This window comes from Sorex fumeus, unplaced genomic scaffold, assembly GCF_029834395.1.
Source record: "Sorex fumeus unplaced genomic scaffold, SorFum_2.1 ptg000063l, whole genome shotgun sequence".
Taxonomy (NCBI): Eukaryota; Metazoa; Chordata; class Mammalia; order Eulipotyphla; family Soricidae; genus Sorex; species Sorex fumeus.
This window is the reverse complement of record NW_026606120.1, coordinates 26,139,728-26,161,178: the sequence shown is the minus strand read 5'-3', so window position 1 is coordinate 26,161,178 and position 21,451 is coordinate 26,139,728. Positions and strand designations below refer to the sequence as shown.

The 21,451-nt window shown below is 39.9% G+C and overlaps 1 non-coding gene and 1 pseudogene across 1 annotated transcript; both read right to left on the bottom strand.

Moving 5' to 3' along the window:
- The window catches only part of LOC130034970 (contactin-associated protein-like 3), a 170,144-nt pseudogene extending 152,359 nt beyond the window's left edge, over nucleotides 1-17,785 (bottom strand).
- On the bottom strand, nucleotides 2,768-2,874 carry LOC130036261 (U6 spliceosomal RNA). Its single transcript, XR_008794314.1, has one exon. It is a non-coding gene; the product is annotated as a U6 spliceosomal RNA (small nuclear RNA).
- Nucleotides 17,786-21,451: the final 3,666 nt, after the last annotated feature.

The following is a 21,451-nucleotide window of genomic DNA, read 5'->3' as shown; positions in this document are numbered from 1 at the left end:
CTCCCTCCCCACTTCCCTCCCTCCCTCTCCCCCTCCATCTCTCCCTTCTTCCCTTTCTGCCTTCCTTCCTTCTTTCCTTTATTCTAATACCTAGGTATCATCTAGACAGCCAGAAAACATCTTCATTGTCCCAAGGTCCAGTTTTCTTTGATCTCTAAAGCAGTGCAATTATCACTATACTAAACTCATTTGGTTGGTGTGGTATTCAAGTGAAAATGTCTGTAGGAGTGTGGTAGTTAGTATGTGACACATTATGAATTCTACATGTGGTAGATATTATAATTACATACTTATGCCAAACTAATGCTTGACTCAGATACAGAATAAGGTATGAGGAAGTGTGAATGATCAACCTGACCTGAACCTAAAATGAAAAGTTGTTCCCTGAGGCTGGAGCAATAATATAGCAGATAAGGCATTTGCCTTGCATGCAGCAAATCCAGGTTCAATCTCTGGCACCACATATGGTCTAGAAAGCTCAAGAAGACTGATCCCTAACACATAGCCAGGAGTAAGTCTTGAGTATTGCCTGTTATTATCCAAACCTGAAGGGAAAAAAACCCAATCTTATTATGATCCAAGTTAGTCTACATTTTTTCAGTTTTTTAAAGATATTTCTTTAAAAATAGTGTGATTTCTACTATCTAATATTTCTACTAAATAATATTTTGTATCTTCAAAATAGCAACTTGAGGATAGATTTTGTCAAATACTCCAATGTTTGTGACTTTTCTAGTTTTATTTTTTTATTATCAGTGGAAATCAGCAGGTAGAATATACAGAGGATGTTCTAAAGTTTAGAGTAAATTAAGTTACATGGCTGTACAGAAAGCATGTAATGAGGGGGTGCAAATAGAATGTAGACAGTGTGGGGTCCACATATCACATGGGCATCTGGGCCTGCGACACCCACTCCCACAAGTGTCCTTACAGTGTCAGAAAATAGCAAGCAGCTTTTAAGTTAACTTCTGCTGTCAATTTGAACTTTGTTAATTTTATGAACATGCACTTTGGGAAACTTTAGACATCTATGTCTCTAAACTTCTGACTAGGTATCTGAACTCAACTCTGAAAGAACAGCAGTATTATCAAAGATATCCATTCAGTCCAGTTCTACACACACAGATATTTAAAAGGCTAAAAAGATCAATTATGGAGCAGTGGGTAAAGAAAAAAAAAACATGATGTACTGTTTTTAGTATCTACATTATAAAGCATAATTCCCAAAAGAGAGGAAGAGAGGAAGAAAGAAGAAGAAAAGAAGGAAGAAGAAGAGGAAGGAAGGGGGAAGGATAAGGGGGAGGAGGAGAATGAGGGGGTTAAGAGGAAGAAAGGAAGAAGAAGAAAGAGGAAGAAGAAGAAAATTCTTGCCATAGAGGCAGGCTGGATGCAGGGGTGGGGGTGACAGGGGGGAAACTGGAGACATTGGTGGTGGAAAATGCACACTGGTGGAGGGATGGGTGCTGGAACATTTTGTGACTGAAACCCGATCATGAACATCTTTGTGAATGAATATTTCATGTGATCCAAGTTAAAATAAATAAACAACTATGATAATCAAAGGACATAGATCAACAAGGGTTTTCAGTTTGGGTTTTGTAATGTTCTGCTAGGCTGGAGCGATAGCACAGCAGGTAAGGGCGTTTGTCTTGCAGGCAGCCAACATGGCTGACCCGAGTTCAATTCCTCGGCCCCTCTCGGAGAGCCCGGCAAGCTACCGAGGGTATCTAGTCCAGCTGGCAAAGCCTGGGTAGCTACCCATGACGTATTCGGTATGCCAAACACAGTAACAACAAGTTTCACGAAGGAGACATTACTGGGCCTGCTAGAGCAAATCGATGAACAACAGAAGGACTGTGACCGTGATCTCAGTGAACAATATCCTGCTAACATGGAGTTAGCATGGTAAAATAGACATTTGGGCATAGCCATCACTCACTGTATGCACATCCATATACTTCAATCCGCATCCCGATCCTGCCCTTAGGGTTCCAGGCCACGGGAAGGAAGCGCAGAAATCTGGCTTGAAAGGGAGAATGGAGTCTGTATTGCACCACGCTGTCTGCATTTGAGTTTCCTGGAAAGCCCTTGGAGAAAAAAAAATGATAAATATAGGTAGAAGATCATCTTTAAATTGTTACCCCACTTGACAATAAGCAGCAGGTGCTCCACTTTATCAAAATGCAGAACTGTCCTTTTTTAAAGATTTTGCTAACATTTAACCTGGAAAATGACAATTTCTCCTCAGGAAAGTGACAACCTCTTCTCAGAGGGTGGATCAATAATCTTCATCAAGATTTTTCTGTTTGAAGACTATTTTAAATTTCAGTGCTACATTAAATGGGCTATAAAACGTCTACCTTCAAAAGCTGCTATTAGAAAGGTGCTCATCTCCTAAACCCATTTTCTGATTCCAAAGCAAGTCAATGCAACCATATGGACGCTCTCCATCTTTTCCTCCTCTTTCTTTATATTATCTTAGGGTATTTTTCACATTTAAAATGACTATTTTTTGCTTTTTATTTATTTGTATAAATATTCTTACTAAAGCATCATTACTTACAAATTTACTGATAGTTGTGTTTTAGGCACACACTAATTCAATAGCAGTCCCTCCACCAGTGTCAGCCTCCCTCCACCAGTGCTCCCATATCCCTCCCCATCCCAACCCCCACTTTACCCCTACCTGTCAGCTGTCAGCGTGACAGGAATATTGCAAAGTTTCACTGGTTACTGCTTAGGTATCATGTCTTCAGTTTTTTTTTAAAAAAATATGGAACGCTTTATGATTTTGCACGTCATCTTTTTGCAGAGACCATGCTAATCTTCTCTGTATCGTTCCAAATTTACTATATGTGCTACCGAAGCGAGCATATGTCTTCAGTTTTAATGAATCTGTGTTTTGGAAATCTGGCTATACCCCTCCCCCATATCATCGGTATAAAAAAGCCCTGATGCCTATTCATCTGTCCATTTCACAGATAAGTGACATCATCCTGTGTTTGTCTTTCTTCTTCTGGCTTATGATTATCTTCCGGTTCCATGTTGTGGCAAATTGCATGACACATCAGATTAAGGTTAGATATCCAGGATATATAAAGTACTCACAAGGAACTTCTCCATTTTAGGCATTTAGCACATTGGTGGTTCTATGGTAAGAATTTTACATCAGAGAATTTGAGAGCTAGAAGAAATCTGAGAAATTTTCTAGTTCAAAATCCAAAACTTAAAAATATAAAGCCAAAATAAAAGTAGAAAGACTCTTTGAAGGTAGAAGAGATATTATTCAACAGAGTCAGGATTAGATCCTATGTCTCTGGTCATGAAACATAATGTTTCCCTCTGATATTCAGATGATCTCATATCACCAGTATTTAGGGGACACTTTGCAGAAACACCAACATCACCTGCCTCAAAATACAGAGGTGTGTTTACTTAATTATAGTAATCTGACTCCATGCTAGAGAGGTCCAAAATGATACTGAGTTTTTATAGAAAATACATGGCTTCTGTCTCATAATTTTTAAAATTAGAAACAACTAGGGGGGAAGCAAATAAAAAGGATAATATATATACTTTATTTATAGATACATAAGTTTTTAATGATTTAATCAACAAAGGTTTAATTTATTTAAATTTTATCATTACATATAAAAGCAATAGCACAGCGGTAGGGCGTTTGCCTTGCACGCAGCCAACATGGCCGACCCGAGTTCGATTCCTCCGCCCCTCTCAGAGAGCCCGACAAGCTACCGAGAGTATCTCGCCCGCCCGGCAGAACCTGACAAGCTACCCGTGATGTATTCAATATGCCAAACACAGTAACAACAAAGTCTCCAATGGAGACGTTACTGGGCCTGCTCGAGCAAATCGATGAACAACGGGAGGACAGTGATTACATATAACAATGAAAAGACATACAAACACAGGAAAAACACCAACACACACAGAATGAATTTTCTAGACTCTCCACCCCACTCACCCTGGAAAATGTTTCTTTAGTAGTGTTTACTGAATTGTTTGGTCTGTGCTTTTGCCTGTGCTTTTATGTAAAAATTAGAGATGAATTTAAAGATATATTTGTTTTATAGGACAGTGACAGTGATTTGTTTTATAGCTACCTATTAGCAAATTAACACCCCCCAAATATCCACTCTTCTCCATTCTAGTAAACATTACCACCACATTACACCAGTAAAACAATGACTTGTTTTTAAGATGGGCAGAAAGTCACAACTGTCTATAAACAACAGCAGTCTTCTTTGTATACAAACATTTCAACCAGCTCCCTTTCCATTTTTCCTTCCACTGGAGAATCTGCTATAGTGTAAAGGTTGTTTTGCAGTAGCCAGAATATCAACCAGCTATTTCTGTTCCCAACATCTTATTTTATTTAGCTTTTTTTCATTTATTGATTCTGTGGTTTACAATACTATTAACGGCTTCTTGTGTCCATAATTCAAATACCACATCCATTATAACCGTACCCCCATCCTAAGAACCCCAACACTCCTCCCCATCAAACCCTCCCCCCAACTCGATTGTGAGAATCAGTTCTCCCATTAAATTTGCACCTTTGTTGCTAACTTGCTGTATGTTTTTAATTCCCAAAATATTTGAGCAAGATCATTCTACTCAAAGCATTTTAGAAAATGGGCCCAAGATTCTTCTTTTAAAGCCTCATTTTTCTTTTGAAATTTGACATCACTGATTCTTCATCAAGTACTTAACTGATTTTCCCAGATCATCAATGCATCTTGAAGCTGCAACATATTAGAATTAGAGCTAAAAGTTTTTAGACAAAATTACACAAAGTGTAAGAAAATTCGCACAAAATGTAAGAAATGTAATTACACAAAATGTAAGAAAATTTGCCCCATTCAATGACCTGTTACATTATGCTCTGAAAAATAAAAAAGAACGAATCCTTCAGTATGATGTATCTTTTGAAATTTATGAAAAATTATAAAGTATCTAAGTTCTATGAACTTTATGGAACATATATTCAAAACAAATTTAGAGTTATTTTGACGTACTTTACCTCCAAAATCTCTTCTCTCATCTCACAGTTTTAATATCCAGAAACATAAAGGTGTTCACAAAATAGTACTTCATTCAGTAGTAATGAAATTAGAAAACCAGAGTCAATACTCCTCATGTTTATTTGCACTAGGAGGACAAAATCACTTATCTTCTAAGCAATTGATACAAATAGCTGGTTATAAAGATAAAGACAGCCCACGGACTGAGAAAAATTATTTATCCAATACTCATCTGATATGGGTTGTTAATATCGATATCAAAGGCACTGGTAGAACTTTACAAGAACAAAACATACAATGCTCTCAAACAATGGTAAGAAGAAATGAACAGAAACTTCCTGAAAGAACAAATACAAATGGCCAGAAGACACATGAAAAAATGCTCTACATCTCTACTATTCGGGCAGATGCAAATCAAAGCAACAATGAGATGTCATCTCACACCACAAAAACTGGCACACATCAAAAAGAGCAAGAGCAATTATTGCTGGCATAGATGTCAGGAGAAAAATACATTCCTTCATAGTGGGTGGGAATGCCAACTGGTCCAACCATTTTGGAAAACAATATGGGCCTTCCTCAAAAAACTAGAAACTGTTCTCCTGAGTGATCTTCGCTCAATTGTTTAAGGATGGTTAATAATGGCTCTTAGACCAAATAAAGGGTGTTTGGAGGATCCTCCCAGGAGGGGAGATACATGTTGAAAGTAGACTATGTACTGAACATGTTTGCCACTCAGAGCCTCTTTTGCACACCACAACACCCAAAAGGAGAGAGAGAACACAGGGGATTGCCCTGCCACAGAGGCAGGGTAAGATGGGAGGGATGCGGATGGGAGGGATATTATCCATGGTGGTGGAAAATGGGCACTGGTGGAGGGATGGGTATTTGATCATTGTATAATCGAAACCCAAGCATAAAAAATTGTAAATCTACCACTGTACCTCATGGTGTTTCACTAAAAATAATTTAAAAAAAAAAGATTTACAGCCAACATATCTGATGAAACCTTCAGGTCTGAAGACAGTGATGGGATATAGTGAAAACACTCAATGAAATAAATGCCTCACCAAAAATAAAAAAAATAATGGCTCTTAGGTCAGATGTCTAGGAATAAGAATCCATTTGTGAGGAACCAGCTGTTCATCTGGGCCAGGCTACTGAGTGTCTCCACGGCAGTGTTCTGGTATGTGCAAGATGAAGTAGAGATGCTGACTGAAGGGGATAGAAAACAGGCTCCAGTGTAAAAGACACCTAGGGAAGAGCTCCTTTCCTTAATATTCCACAGAGCCGCAGGTTGGTATAACTGTGATATTACTCTGAAACATCTGGGGATGAAGAGCTTCAGAAAGAAACCTATACATAAATACACATTTTCTCTAACTAATCTGTCCTTTTTTTTTCTGTTCATCTTTGCAGATTCCCAGTCATTGAAGCAAAGATGTTTGTTTGGGGGGTCACATGTAATTTAGGGGTTAGTCTGTGTGTTCAGGGGTCACTACTGGCATTACCTGAAAACTATATGTAGCGGTGGGTAAGAATTCAGCATTGACTGCATGCAAGACTAGCGCCTTAACCCCTGTACCATATATCTCTGGCCAGGATGCAGACCTGCATGTGGAGATTGCCCTTAATTGAAGGAATTAGACAAAGCAGGTTCCTATTTCTACCTGAAAGTTCTATATACTATTAATTATTCTCTTATTGATACGAAGGAGTAACTCTTTATGTAACAATCCAAATCAACATCTTTTTTTTTAATTCAATCAGCGTGAGATACAATTACAAAACTTTCATGTTTGAGTTTTAGTTATACAATGATCGAACACCTATCCCTCCACCAGTGCACATTCTTCACTACCAATGTCCCTTTCCAACCCTTCCTGCCTCTATGGCAAACAATTTCCCCTATACTCTCTCTCTCTCTACTTTTGGGCTTTGTGGTTTGCAATATGGCCAAATAAACATCTTATAGTACTTTATCACTGTGGATAAAATTTTATTTGCTTAAATTAGTGGAATCTATATTCACTAAAATATTTTGTACTCACTTTAGAGGCATCTAAGAAATGAATCCAAGAAAGGAGAAGAGAAAAAAATAGTATCTAATTATTCATCAAAGAGGTTTGATGATATTCCATGCTGGAAATGAAGGTCAGGCCTTATTATCAGCTCATTTCAAACATCATGACATGACTTTGGTCACCTAAATCTGACTCAATGCAAGGAAGAGCTTATTGATGTCGCATTACTTATAAAGCAACGTTCCTTTTAATCATTTTCCTTCTAGATTATTTTAGAGACATTAAAGAAAGTTTTAGGAGAAAATCCCCTAATTTATTATAATAGATATTCTCAAGTTCTATCACAAATCTTAGAAATATTTTAGAAATGTAACTAGGATATTAATATCATGCACTTCATCTACTTCATGTACAATGTTATCTATAAATTAGTAAAGGAAGGGATTTTTTTCAAGTTGTAAAAATGTTTAAAAGGCAAGTGTTGAAAAGTCATGATTGAAGTCTAACACAGGCGTATGCAGATGAGTTGTAAAGGATTGTTAGATGAACACCAATAACTTTTGAACCACTGGACAAACCACAACGTAGGATTGAGATTTACCACAAGTAGACTTTTTAAAATTATTATTATTGAATCACTGTGAGAACAGTTACAAAGCTTTCAGGCTTAAGTCTCGGTCATACAATGATCAAACACCCATCCCTTCAGTAGTGCACATGTTCCACCACCAAGAACCCCAGTATAACCCCCATCCCACCCCTCCATGCCTGTGTGGCAGATGATTTCCACTTTACTCTCTCTCTCTACTTTGATTACATTCAATTTTTCGACAAAAGACCCACCATTATTATTTGGAATTTTCCCCTAACAATCAAACCTCCTGAAAAGGCACTGTAGCACTGTCCTCCCGTTGTTCATCGATTTGCTCAAGCAGGCACCAGTAATGTCTCACAACAAATTGTGAGAATTGTTGTTACTGTTTTTGGCATAACAAATACATCACGGGTAGCTTGCCAGGCTTTGCTGTGTGGGCGAAATACTCTCGGTAGCTTGCCGGGCTCTCCAGAGGGGTGGAAGAATCGAACCCAGGTTGGCCGTGTGCAAGGTAAATGCCCTACCTGCTGTGCTATCGCTCCAGCCCTCTGAAAAGGCATCATTAGATAATTTGTTTTCTATTGCTGATAATGAAGAGCATATGATGTCACGTGGCCACGCAATTTTGTATTTCTGATATTTTAGTAATTAAATCTGGAGGGATGTCTGCCAGAAGCCAGTGGATTATGAGATTAGTTTGTGTGTCTCTGGGATCATGGCCATTCTAGGAGTTGGTAGAGTCATTTGTGGGCAGCAACTCAGGGTCTCGTCAGGGCAGAAGGAAGGGCCAGTTCCGCCGCCATATCCCGTCAGGCCTGGTGTGTCTTGTCACTGCAGACTCATACCCCTCTGTCAACAGGCTCTGAAAGATGGTGCCACTGAGGGGAAAATGTGGAAGGGACAACGCCCTTTCCTACCCGGGGTGACAGGGGCCGTAGCTTAATTCACAGTGCAAAAGCATTTCTGCCAGAAGCCTCTGTGTTCCAACAAATATCCATTTTAAGTTTGCTTGTATTTCTTCTCTAGAGTATCTAGGGAGCAGCCTAGGTATTCAGAAATAGAACATGAGTCTCCAAAGCTGTTGGATTCTAGTAGCCTCTTCTGAAAGTTAACCATACTTTGCTCTAGGTCAAGGGCTCTGATCCTCCTATTAATCCAACAATCTTTATTGAATCACAGTTGCAGGCAATTGTGAATAAGACAGCAGGGGAGAAGAACAAAGGCAACAGTTGCCTTTCTCAGAACTGCTAACATTTCAGCCTAACGCACTTCTATCTGAGCACAGTTGGTACCCAGAAAGAAAGGGAAATGCTCATCTCTGGCAGTTTGAGAATGTGACAGAACATTTTGTTTGGCGGCCTTATTCTTTTGCTTCTGACTGGTTCTGTGGAAAGAACATAAAACATCTAGAAAGCCTACACCAGGATAAGTGGTTTCTATGTGATTTCTGAAAGTGTTTTGTTTTTACAATATCTCACTTTTATTGTACAGCTGTCTATGCCATGAGTACATTTCAGAGAAAAATCTTAAGTGAGCATTCAAAGAGAGCAATAAAAACATATTGTAGTGAGATCAAGTGGGTATTTGAACAATTTATAATTACATTTCCAAATATAAAATGCTTTATTCCTCACGAGTTGGGCTTGTTAGGAATCAGATAAATTCATGAATGTGCTCAATTTCCATTATGTTTTTCTCAGGGGCTATTTCTCTGAAAATGTTTAAAGCTGCTTAATTGAAGATATTTTAGGAAAAATACCTTGACCATCCTGCAATTTTTATAAAAACCACTTAAAATGATTTTAGAACTGATGAAGGATTTTCCTGTTATTGGTCTGTGAAGACAATTTTTATTCTATATATTTTAATACACAACATTTTGAAAATAACTATAGTGGGGTAGATGTCTATACAGGAATGAGATTTTCCATACAAAACCTGTTTCTCAAAGATAAATTAGGAACAGAGGGAGAGTCAGTGTCCTTTTTTTCCTCCATTTGGACTAGCCTGTCTTATCAATGAACACGAATCCCATCACGCAAAAGAGTCTGGGCCTAGAGCCTACAATCACTTCTAAACTGGACCCTTTGACCCAGAAACTACAATAGTTTTCCACAGAGTGTTCTACCAGGGCCCTGTGATTCCTGGGCAAGCAAGAATTTTCTTGCTGAACGGCATCTTAAAATCAAGAACTTTAAGATCTGGCCCAATAGTAAAATCAATAGACAGAAACCAATAAAACATGGTCTTGAAAATTAATTAAAATACAGGACTAGGGGGTCTTTCAGGGGTCAGAGGTAGATGCTTGGCAAAGCTTTTTTGTTTTTTTGCTTTTTGGGTCACACCCAGCAACGGTCAGGGGTTACTCCTGGCTTTGCACTCAGGAATTACTCTGGAGGTGCTCCGGGGACCATATGGGATGCTAGGAATCGAACTCGGGTCAGCCGAGTGCAAGGCAAATGCCCTACTCGCTGTGCTATCACTCCAGCCCCTTGGCATACCTTTGTATGGAATAAGGAGGTATAGATGAAAAAACTTACCATGAGAGGCTGGAGTAATAGTACAGCAGGTAGGGTGTTTTACTTGCACAACGCTGACCAGGGTTAAATCTCAAAATCCCATATGATCCCTTGTGCCCCACCAGGAGTGATTCTTGAGTGCGAAGTCAGAAGCAAGCACTGAGCACGATGTGTGTGGCCCAAAACAGGAAAGAAGGGAGGAAGGGAGGGAGGGAAGGATAGAGGGAGGGAGGGAGGGAGAGATGGCTGGGTTCTGGAGGTTTTTGGTTGTAAGGGCTCTGCTTGGGGCAGGGAGGGAAACTCAACCCACCCCTTTTCAAGGGGGTCCTGGTGAAGACATCCTGGCACGGGGGCAGGAGACTGCATTGCTCTCTTCTGGAAGCTTTGTTTTATGGAACAAAGCAGAACCCCAGCAGGTGAAAACCTCCAGAATCCAACCAGAGCCATGCTCAAAACCACTTTCCACATGCTCAGACGAGTCTCACGCATGTAGAATATGGCAGAGGAACCCAGGTATGCGGGACCTATGGCTGAGATCTCCAAGCCTGCTCAGATTGGTCCTGAGACTCCTCCGCCCAGATCCCCAGTTTTCCACTAGTTTGGCAGTCACATCCACAAACTGACCCTGGTGCCATATAATCTCATCAACGGCCAAGATCCAGCGTATCATTTAATAGTATAAAAAGCCCATGAAAGAGTAAGGAATATAACTGTCACTTTCCAAAAATCAGCAAGGAGAGAAATTGCTATCAGATAGATCTGGGAAGTGGAACTTTTTGAACCAGTCCACATGACAGAGGCATTAGTGAATGAGTACTGGGTTAGTTTCCATGCCTCCTCCCCAAAACGTGGATGCCACTAAGGTTTAAGATGGATTCGGTACATGCAAAAAGACAGGAATAAGAAGATGTTTCTTGTATGCTGCTTAAGAGCACAGCACCAAGGGTGTCACTGATGTTATTGTGAGCAGAAGCCAGGAGTGCTGTGCTCAAACACTCCCTGTGAATGGCCCGCATAAGGCACACTAAGTGTCTTAATGCCCCAGCAAGAACCTGCAATGTCAATCCCATCCCACCTGACTGCCTTTCCCTAGACAAACGCAAGGCAGTTTGATGGGCGTGAGAAATAGAAATACTACTTACATGAATCTGAGGGAAATCAGAAGTCTTTGTTGGAAATGCAAAATGAGGCTGCCTCTGTAGAAAGCAGCCTTTGAGGGTCTTACAAAAAGGGAATATAGAACTGACATAAAATCCATCAGTTATACTTTTATGTACTGTAGAAATCAAAACAGGATCACAGAGATTCTTGTACACTACAGCATCATTCACCAAGTCAAGAGGAAGGTGAAAGGCATGCATGAATTTCTAGCAACGTATTGATTCAAAGGCATGCAGTATTCACTGGATAAACAGCTACCGGAGTCCATTCAGTCTACAAAAACCACCACACACTGGGTAGCTTATGAATAACAGGAATTTACTGCTTGCAGTTCTGGAGGATACGATTCTGAGATAAGGGTGACAATATGTTTTAATGGTGTTTTAGCTTATAATAATGATTTGTAACAATGCCTTATAAACTAAGAAACTAGCACATAAGTATGGAACACATCTATATGCTTCATATAATGACATGTATTCCTCTATGCATAGTTTTAAATTCTTCGATGTTTCTTGCAGTCTTATAATTGTTATAGAAGTAACACTGGTTTATCAAATTACATATATTTTAGATGTACAGCATTATAATTTGACATGTCATCACCAAGTTTCTATCCACAACCATATAGCTGAACCCCTGTAGTTAATCACCATCCTTCTCTTCTGCTCTCTATGTCCAAGAGTTCAATTAGTTTGAGTTTGACCATTTCTTTATTTTGTGTCTTTTTAGTTTATGTAAGAGTGAAATCATGTCATCTTTTTTTATCTCTTTCTCAATTATTCCACTTAGCATAATACACTCAAGGTCCATATATTAATGGAAATGGAAATATTTCACCTTTTTTATTAGCTAAATAGAATACATTTGCATATATATATAATTTGTGTGTATGTGTGTGTATATACAGATATATGCCACATTTATTTATCCATCAATGAATACTGATTTCCCCCAGTGCTATAGCTATTGCAATGAACATAATGATGCATGCACCTTTCAGAATTGTTGTTTTAGTATTGTAAGGATGAATAGAGTGGATAGTTTTCATGTTCATTGATAGCACTTTAATGCTAAAATATTTTAATTTCTCTAATCTATCAATATTTTATTTTATTGTCTAGTTCTTGATTTCAGAGAACCAGGCAGGCTACCTAGAGTATTGCAGACACTATCACAGAACAGTCTGGCAAGCTCCCCATGGTTTATTCCATATGCCAAAACCCAGCAACAATGATGTGTCTCATTCCCCTGACCCTGGAAGAGCCTCCAAAGTGGCACTTGCTAAAATCTCAGGGCTAGGACAAATGGAGACGTTACTGGTCGATGAACAATGATGAACAATGGGGTGGCAGTGATACAGTGATAGATTCTGGATTCCACCATTTACTTAGTAACACATACCTTATTACTAAACAAAAATTCCTATAACTGAGTGGGTACCTTTACAGTGGCTAATTTATTGTAATCACATCTATTTTAAAAATAAAATAAGGCAAAGGCTTTTTTTTAACATTTGGGCTGGAGCAATAGCACAGTGGGTAGGAGCAATAGTACAGCTGGTAGGGCATTTGCCTTGCACGTGGCCAACCTGGGTTCAATTCCTCCATCCCTCTCGGAGAGCCTGGCAAGCTACTGAGAATATTCTGCCCGCAGAGTATCCCACCCACATGGCAGACCCTGGCAAGCTCTCCGAGAGAGATGCCAAAAACAGTAACAAGTCTCACAAAAGAGACGTTACTGATGCCAGCTCAAGCAAATTAATGAACAATGGAAGGACAGTGCTACAGTGCTACATTTGGGATACAGCTTGCTCTCTCTTTTTAAAGAGGTGGTGGCTGCCTTTTTCCCTCTGGAAAGAAAGATGGTAGCCACTTCGGAGCTTTCTGGAAAGCCAGGTATGAGCCAGTCGTGATGGGACGACTGAAACCTCATGGGAATGGGGGCGTTCCCGGCTCGTTCTTCACGTCCTACCGGGGTCACGAATTGCCCCCACGAGCAGCTCTCCAGCATAGCCATGGTTCCAGAGCACAGAAATCAATCTCATAATTATCTGACTCTCAGCAGAAATAATTACAGGCTTAATAAGTAAAATACAAGAGATCCAAAATCACTTGGCCACGACATCATTTGATTCTTGTAACCAGTTGTAGAAAACAAATTATTTCACAATGCCTTTTCAGCATGTCTGATTTGGGGGTGTAAACTCTAAATAATAATGGTGCATCTTTTCTCGAAACAATGAATCTAATCAAAGAAGATAGAGTGTTAACTAGAATTCATCTGCCTCACAGGCATTGGGAGGGTTGAGGGGAGGGGTTATTGGGGTTCTTGGTGGTGAAAAATAAGTATTGATGAAGGGAAATGTGTTTGATAATTGCATGACCGAAACTTAAACCTGAAAGCTTTGTAACTTTTCCTACAGTGATTCAATAAGTAAATAAATAAAAATAAATAAATAAATAAATAATGAATTTGCTAAAGAGGGGAGATGGGGACAGGGATGGGACCTCAGGTCTTTGGTGGAGGGATGCTGACATTGGTGGTGAGCTTGGAGAGAAAATATTAAATACCGGAAACTGTTATTAATAGCTTTGTAAATCATGCTGCTTAAAATTTTATTTATTGTTTGGGAGCTACATTCAGTTGTGCTATGGGCTTACGATCGGATCTGTGATCAGTGATCACTCCTGGTGGAGCTCGGGAGACCATATGGAATGCCAGAGATCAAATCGAGGTCATCCAGGTACAAGGCAAGTGATATACACACTGTATTTTTGCTCCAATCCCTGATTTTTAAAATTATAAATAAAGATAAAGGCCCTCCCGTTGATCATCGATTTGCTCGAGCGGGCCCAGTAACGTCTCCATTGGAGACTTTGTTGTTACTGTGTTTGGCATATCGAATACTCTCGGTAGCTTGCCGGGCTCTCCGAGAGGGGTGGAGGAATCGAACTCCGGTCGGCCATGTTGGCCGCTTGTAAGGCGAACGCCCTACCCCTGTGCTATCGCTCCACAGCGGTAGGGCGTTTGCCTTGCACGCAGCCAACATGACCTACCCGAGTTCGATTCCTCCGCCCCTCTCGGAGAGCCCGGCAAGCTACCGAGAGTATTCGATATGCCAAACACAGTAACAACAAAGTCTCCAATGGAGACGTTACTGGGCCCGCTTGAGCAAATCGTGCAACTGGCATGAGATGAATAAATATGGTGAAATGAAAACATTGTGAGAAATGAAAAACTAAAGTTCTCAGAAAAAAAATAGAAAAATTCAATAATGAACAATTTCAGTACAGTGTGAGCCTTTGGGGGCTGTGAAGAGATGTGGCCAATAGTGAACAAAGGAAGAACATTCTCCATGGAAAGCACAGATCCCAAGAAGGCTGATGAATGAAATAAGTCCAAGGAGAGGGACAAACACTGATGATATTTCTCATATACAGGCAATAAAGCAACACGGAGACAATGGTGGAAGGAAGGGGACAGGCTGATGGAGGGGGTTATGTTGGAATGTTTCATGTTTGAAGTCTTACAACTATCTACAAAATTGGTACCTAAAATAAAATTTTATTAAAAAAATTTAAGTTCATCTCTATTGTCTCTGAAACCTACTATTAAGGGCGAGTGAGGTTGCTCTTGGATTTCAATGGGGATTTATCCCACGCAGCATTGTGAAAGAAGCCCTGTTAAACCTTCTCTGCTTGCATTTGGCTGAGAATCAAAACCTTCCCATTACTTAGCAGTCTCATGTGATGAACTGAGCTTTCCTTCTGTATGTGTTAACTACATATCTAGTTAGGGTCTATCTGAGAACAGCAACTTTGCCTTAATTAAATCCAACAAGTTTCAGCTGAAAGTATAACTCCGGGAACATCAACCCCTAACCTAATAGTTTTCAGAGCCTTGGAGGGGGACACACATCAAGAAAATCCAATTGCTGTCCATGGTGTTAAGTGCAATCAACAAAACTGTCCAACTATAAAGTCACTGCCACAACAATAAATGAGGTGGAAAGTTAAGTACCTAATTCTTCTCAGTATTTGTACTACAAACTATAATGCCCATAAGTAGAGAGAGAGTAAGAAGGAAATTGGCTGTCTTAGAGGCAGGGGGTGGGGTCAAGTGGGAGTGGTAGGAGGGATACTGGGGACACTGTCGCTAGAAAATGTGCACTGGTAAAGGGATGGGTGTTCAATCATTGTATGACTGAAACTTAATTATGAAAGCTTTGCAATTGTGTCTCATGGTGATGCAATAGAAAAATAAAAAAGGAGCCAATTTTGTCCCAGACAAAGTGAGGTACACAAAAGTGATCAGCGTAGAATCACTAGGTGTTACTCCACTCTGCTGAAAAAATAAAATAGAAACTTATTAAATGGCTAGAGCGATAACACAGCGGTAGGGCGTTTGCCTTGCACCCAAGCCAGCCTGTCCGAGCTGGGTTCGATTCCTCCACCCCTCTCGGAGAGCCCAGCAAGCTACCAAGAGTATCTTGCCCGCATGGCAAAGCCTCGCAAGCTACCAATAATGTATTTGATATGCTAAACATAAAAGTAACAAGTCTCACAACAGACGTTACTGGGCCTGCTCCAGCAAATTGATGAACAATGGGAGGACAGTGCTATCACTTAATCACTTAAGTGATAGCACTGTCCACTTAATCACTTAAGTGATAGCACTGTCCACTGGAAGGATAGTGCTATACAGTCCTATAATAAATAAATCAACATTGAAACTAAAGTTAGTTCAGATCTCCAACAGTCAACATTAGCCTACAAACCCTTCTTTGTCCCATGCCACATAATGTGCTTATTAATTCTGTTGAGGCATCCACTTATTAGCAAACATATATTAGCAAATATACATTCTGTCACTGTCACTGTCCTCCCGTTGCTCATCGATTTGCTTGAGTGGGCCCAGTAACATCCCCATTTTGAGACTTGTTGTTACTGTGTTTGGCATATTGAATACATCACGGGTAGCTTGCCAGGCTTTGCCGTGCAGGCGAGATACTCTCGGTAGCTTGCCGGGCTCTCCAAGAGGGGCGGAGGAATTGAACCCAGCTTGGCCGGGCTGGCTGCGTGCAAGGCAAATGCCCTACTGCTGTGCTATCACTCCAGCCCAAATATATATTATCAAACAAATTTTAGAATGACTGAATTAACACAAATCTGTTCCTAAATATTGAAGTATGAAGGGCAGAGCTCCACACTTAGTAGTGTATACTTTCCTGGCACACTCTTCTCTAACCCTGACTCAGGGCTTAGTTTTATGACTGCACACATTTTATCCCTGACAAACTGAAATCCTGGATCTGTAGGGCAAACATGAATCCTTCAATGACTCATCCACAACTCCATGATCTTCAGTCCTTAGTAGGATGGGCAGGACTATTTCATCAGATCAATTTTCCTCTGATTAGAGACAACTGATGAAGACAAAATGCTTCCTCACAATGTAACCAGTATAGGGTAGTCAAATCCAGAAGTCAATGTGCAGAAGGCACCGAACAAGACTCTTGGTCACTTGCAATGTCAGAGATGCTGCTAAATCCTCTCCTTCCAGTATAGTCTAATTGCTAAACTATGCAAACTGACTTGAATTTATTTCTATGATTTATAACATTACAGGTGGAGGCTTAAAGAAAAAAGAAGACAAACAAGCAATGATAAAAAAATGCTTATGAACAGATGACAGTAAAAACATTCAAAGAAGGAAAGAAAAAAAGATAGAAGGTAACAGAGGCATTAGGAGATGAAAGTGCCAAAATACGGGGGTATGGTGCTGCCAGCAGGTCAACCGGCACCTGCAGGGCGAGTGCATCAGCAGCCTTATGGTGCCTTCAGACTTCCTGATACCCCAAAATTGCTGCTGTGCCTTTGGCTGGATCCCGACAACTTGGGTTCAAGTTTGCCAAGAAATCAAAGGCCAACTGTTAGGTATGTGAGAGCCACAACCCACAAACCACCTCCTGCTCAGCTATACATAATAAGCAATACAAAAGAGAGTATGGGGGAGATTGTCTGCCATAGAGGCAGGGGAGGGGTAGGATTGGGGGAAATACTGGCAACCTTGGTGGTGGGAGATGTGCAATGGGGGAGGGTTTGGTGATCGATTATTGTATGATAAAATTGAAACAGGAAAGCTCCATAACTATCTCATGGGGATAAACAATAATAATAAAAAATTGTAAAATTAACATTCTGGGAAAGAAAAGTAATGTGGAGTTCATACCCAATTCAATCAGCCTAATCAATGGCTAAATAAATAGCAGTACTCCTACATTATTAATTAAAAGAAAAAGAAAGTGCCAAAATAAAGTGGGATCCAGGAGATGCTGGAGGACATGTAACCTCCTGGGAACAGGAACTCAGCAGTCACTGGGCCAGATGGTCCTTGACAGATGAGCTCCATGTTGATGACATTGGCTGCCACACCATCCATGGCAAGCAAAAAAAGAGGCACTATGAGACTGAGTGTTAGTGGGTAAGTCCATGGTAAGCCCAACATCAGGAATGGAGGTGGGATGGGAACTGACTCAGGACAGGCAGGAAAACTGAGGTGGCTGACTGGCAAGGGATACAAAAGGTCCCATGAAGACAGAGTAGGTGCATGGGGCTGGAAAGGGGTTCCCTAGAGCCCCAGCACATACCAGACTGTCAGAACAGCAAACCAAGCCTAGGCTCATCTGGGGTCCCAAGTAGTACTTAGAGCCCAATTCGCAATAGCTTGGCTTTACATGAACTGGTGCACAAGATTTATCTCATAAAATTATGGCCATGAATCAAAGAGCTCAGTATATCTATTGAGATGTCTTTGCTTATTTAGTCTCAGGAAACAAATTTAAAACATATTCCTGATTTCTCAGTGATCCTCTACCTGTTTACTTCATTGTCATCAACCACTCTTCAGCAGGAAACTACCTCTGACATGGCTGAGCTGGGTCTGCAGGGACACTTCCAGTTTCCATGGTCACTCTGGATCAAGCCTTGTCAAACCAGGGGCCTCCTAACTGATTAGCGAAAACTATTCTTGTCCATATTTTTTTAAAATGTGCATGTTTTGGTCATCTCATTCAAATAGTGACACCTCTCTATATTTCAAATGAATATTTGCTCAACATGTCAAACAGCGTATAGGACCTGAGTTATACTGAGTCTCTTGGTAAAAGATGAAGATAACTTTTCTGTCACGTAAGAACATGCTTGTATTATGCCTCTAACCTTTATTTATTTATCTATTTATTGTTTTATTTAATTTAGTTTTTTTAACTCAAACATTTCTATTTTAATGATAGGGGGCACATACAGAACTGGGTATTTGACATTTAAAAAATTTTTTTCTTATTTTAACAAATCACAATGAGATAGTTACAGACTTACAAAGTTTCATGATTACATTTCAATCAAATAATGCTTGAGTATCCATGCTTCCACCAGTGCCCTTTCTCCATCACCAATATTCCCAGTATCCCTTCCACCACCACCACTCCATCCCACCCCCCACCTCTGTGGCAGGCACATTCCCTCTAACTCTCTCTCTCTCTCTCTCTCTCTCCTTTTGGGTATTATGGTGTGCAATGCAGGTACTAAGTGGCCAGTATGTTTGGTCCAGAGTCTACTTTTATCATGCATCTACCATCCCAAGTAATCCCTCCAACCATCAATTACTTAGTGGTCCCTTCTCCATCACAGCTGCCTTTGCCCACAGCACAAGAGATTGGCTTCCAAGCCATGGAACAATCCTCCTGACCCAAATCTCTACTATCTTTAGGTGTAGTCTCCAATTGTGTCACTTTATATTCCACAAATGAGTGCAATCATTCTATGTCTGTCCCTCTCTTTCTGACTCATTTCACTTAGCATGATACTATCCATGTTGATCCACTTATATGTCAATTCCATGACTTCATCATTTCTAACAGCTGCATAGTATTCCACTGTGTAGATATTCCAAAGTTTCTTTAATCAGTCATCTGTTTTCAGGGACTCGGGTATCATGTCATCTGCAAGTAGTGAGAGTTTGATATCTTCCTTTCCTACTTGGACCCCTTTAATAAATTTTTCTTGCCTAACTGATATGGCAAGCACTTCCAGTGCCAAATTGATATAGTAGTGAGAGTGGGCATCTTTGTCTTGACCCTGATCTTAGAGGGAAGGCTCTTAGTTTTTCCCTATTGAGGATAATGCTTTTCGTAGGCTTGTGGTAGATCACTTTAACTATATAGAGGAAAGTTCCTTCAATGCCCATTTTGCTGAGAGTGTTCCTCATAAACAGTGCTGAATCTTGTCAAATGCTTTCTCTGCAGCTATTGATATGATTATATGGTTTTTATCTTTTCATGTATTGATATGATGACTATATTGATTGACATGTGAATGTTAAACAATTCTTGCCTCCCTGGGATGAATCCCATTTGGTTGTGGTGTATGATCTTTTTGAAGAGTTGTTGAATTGCATTTGCTAATATTTTGTTAAGGATCTTTGAGTCCATGTTCATCAGGGATATCAGCCTGTAAGTTGCTTTTTTTGTGGTGTCTGTGTTTGCTTTTGTTATTAGGGTGACTAGTGCCTCATAGAAACTCATAGAATTTCTGTTTCTTCAATTTTCTGGAAAAGCTTGAAAAGGACTGAAAATAAGTCCTCTTTAAAAGTTTGGAAGAATTCATTAGTGAATTCATCTGGACCTGGACTTTTGTTTTTGGGAAGACTTTTGATTACTGTTTCAATTTCCTTGATGGTGATAGGTCTATTTAGGTATTCCAAATCTTTTTCTCTCAGCCTTGGGAGGTTATAAGAATCCAGAAATTTATCCATTTCTTCTGGTTCTCTTGTTTCGTGGCATATAGACTTTCAAAGTAATCTCTGATGATCTTTTGAATTTCCTTGATTTCTGTTGTGATGCCCCCTTTTCATTTCTGATTCGGTTTATAAGGGCTCTCTATCTCTCTCTCGGTCTCTCTCTCTCTTTCTTTGTGAGTCTTGCTAGTGGTTTATCGATCTTGTTTATTTTTTCTCAAAGAATCAGCTCTTCGTTTCATTGATCTTTTGGATTGTTTTTTGGGTTTACATGTCATTAATGTCGACTCTAAGTTTTATTATTTCCTTCCTCCTGCCTGATTTTGGCTCATTTTGTTGGTCTTTTATAAGATTTTTAGCTGAAGTCAGATCATTTACAGGGGCCCTCCCTTTCTTCCTTCCTGAGAAGTGCTTGAAGAGCTATAATTTCCCCTTCAATATTGTTCTAGCTGCGTCCCACAAGTTCTGGTAGCTCATATCTTCATTCTCATTTGTTACCAGGTATCTTTTGATTTCTTCCTTGATAGCCTCCCTGAGCCACTGCTGTTCCACATTGAATTGTTTAATTTACAGGTGTTTAATTTGATCCTCCATATCTGTGTGTGAGTAACTTCTATCTTTAGTGTACCACGGTCTGTAAAGAGTCGATACAATTTATATCTTTCTGATTTTATTAAGGTAAGTTTTGTAGCCCAGCACATGGTCTATCTCAGAATCTGTTCTTGGAATCTCTCCAGGGTGGTAATATTTCACATGAGTAGCTATAATTCACTGCTTCAGGGAATTAAATACATCCTCTATGATTCCCAGGAAAAAAGGCTCTCTGAAGTGTGAGCCTGTATCTCCTGGATTTCTTCCCAGAGTCTCTTTCCTTTGCTAATTTTTCTCAATACCCTTTAATAAAGCATAGTCTTGACTGTAAATATGTATTTGGGTTTGTGGGTGATCCCAGAGGGTCAGCTTGTAGGAGAAGTCTTCTTCAGGTCTGCTAGGAATACAAGAAGCACTGCAACCCCCATAAAGAAGGACCCTGCCACATCTATCCAACTTCAAACCTATAGAAACTAACATGGTAACTCTGCAATAGATGAAACCACTAAGTATGTGTGACCTGTTCCAGTGTTGATAGAGAGCCAAACAGGAGGCAAGTTGACTAAACAGATATGATTTTAATTAATAAATAATGTAAATATTTTAAGGAAATTATTTGACACCTTAAGTTCATATTAACAGTTCACTTGAAAACAACTATGTAGGAAATGGTAGAGTTGCCTTGGGTAAGGTATATGGAAAAACAGTCAACACTATAAA